The sequence below is a fragment of the Austrofundulus limnaeus genome, unplaced genomic scaffold, assembly GCF_001266775.1.
Source record: "Austrofundulus limnaeus strain Quisiro unplaced genomic scaffold, Austrofundulus_limnaeus-1.0 Scaffold221, whole genome shotgun sequence".
In the NCBI taxonomy this organism is placed as follows: Eukaryota; Metazoa; Chordata; class Actinopteri; order Cyprinodontiformes; family Rivulidae; genus Austrofundulus; species Austrofundulus limnaeus.
Genome location: NW_013952623.1, coordinates 28527 through 30309, shown reverse-complemented (window position 1 = coordinate 30309; position 1783 = coordinate 28527).

Sequence of the window (1783 nt, the reverse complement as noted above, 5' to 3'; positions counted from 1 at the left end):
CAATGGGGGCTGTAATCTGATTTGATATTGACCTTGACCTTTGAATTCCACTTTTTGCGTAATACTATTAAAAGACAGATCCACCGTGGGCGTGTACTCGTGTAATGCACTTGTAACCTGTTTGATCAAGTCTTGAATACTTTTGAAACTTCCACCTTCGCTCAGTTTTAAAGAAATAATAACTGATTCCTCTTTATAAGGCTGCGTGAATTTTCTGAGCTCAAAGTAACAACCCGAGCTGGGGAGATTGTACCACGTGTGAGGATAAATGATTTCACAAAGTCCGACTTCCCATTCTCCTGATAATTCCATAGGTTTTGCTAAATGCACGATAAAATCCGATGTTTTATTTTCAAAGGTCTCTGCGTTCGAATTTGATGGAAGTGTGATGTAAAAACCATGTTTAGGATATCCCATATTTACCCCTTCAGCGATGCGTAAGCGTACTATCGTTTGTGAATAACGATACGTAGGTTCTTATGTGCGTGGCGTAGGCTGCGTGATGACGTTTATGTACGGAGGAAACGTAGGTTTTTTTACGTGCGACACTGGTTCACGTGATGACGTTGTTTGTTTATGTTTTTTTCATACGCGCTGTAGTTCGCTGGCTTTAATCCACGAATTAAACTTGTCAGGCCAATTTTTCCAGCTGACCAGAACCTGTCGTTCACCTCTGAACGTGCGTTTTTTCAATACTTTATCCACCTGGTACATACTCTCACGGTCTATTTCAATCTTCTGCAACTCCTGTTCATAGAAAGAGCCTTTAATCTTCTCGCCATCAAAGTCTATAATTTTGTAAATAGCCGGATTTCGATAGAGGCATTCAGAGATTGTAAATATTTTATCAGTGAAACTTTGTTGGTATTTCTTATCAAAAACACCATGTAATTTTGATATTCTTACGTGATCACCTTTCTTGAGATTAAATTTGCTTTTAACCCGTGTAACAGCTCCGTACAAATTGTGTAAAACTTGCAGTTTGTTATCATTTGATACATCTATTGGACGCATTTTAATGCTCGAATGAAAAGATTCATTGTAACTTTTTACAAAGTCCTGAAGAGTGTCCAGGTAACGCATGGTGTTTTGAGCTGTAAAAAATTTCCACATTCTGGTTTTCAATGTCCTGTTAAATCGCTCAGTAACAGAAGCCTTTACGTCACTGAATGTGTAAAAATGGATTACATTGTGTTTATCCATTAAACTCTGAAATTTCTTATTAAAAAATTCAGTTCCTGCGTCCGTTTGAAGTTTTCTAGGGATTCCACTTTCTGCGAAAACAGATTCCATAGCACCGGTAACTTGAGTTGCAGTTTTATTTTTTAAAAGTCTTACGTAAGCAAGTTTGGAGAATACATCGATTACTGTTAATAAAAACCTGTATCCATCATTGAAAACTGAAAGACTGCTCATGTCACACAAATCTGCCTGAAATTGTCTGAGAGGCGCAGAGGTAAACACTTTATTCCTAGGGAAATGTATCCTGGCAGGTTTATGCAAAGTGTATGCATCTTGACTTCTTAAAAATGTTTTAATTTTATCAGAATCAATATCAACATTACTCTGATCTTTGACAGCTGATTGTAATCTATGAAATCCTCCAAAACTACCTGGATTATCAGGAGTGTAATAAATTTTCTCTAGGATTTTCTGTTCTTCCATCATGTGCTTCATGAATGAGTCTGAGAGAAAATGACTAGTTACAAAAACAACATGCATCTTTTTATATTTTCTTATGAGAGAGAGTTTTAATATTATTATATTTTTTATATATATGTTT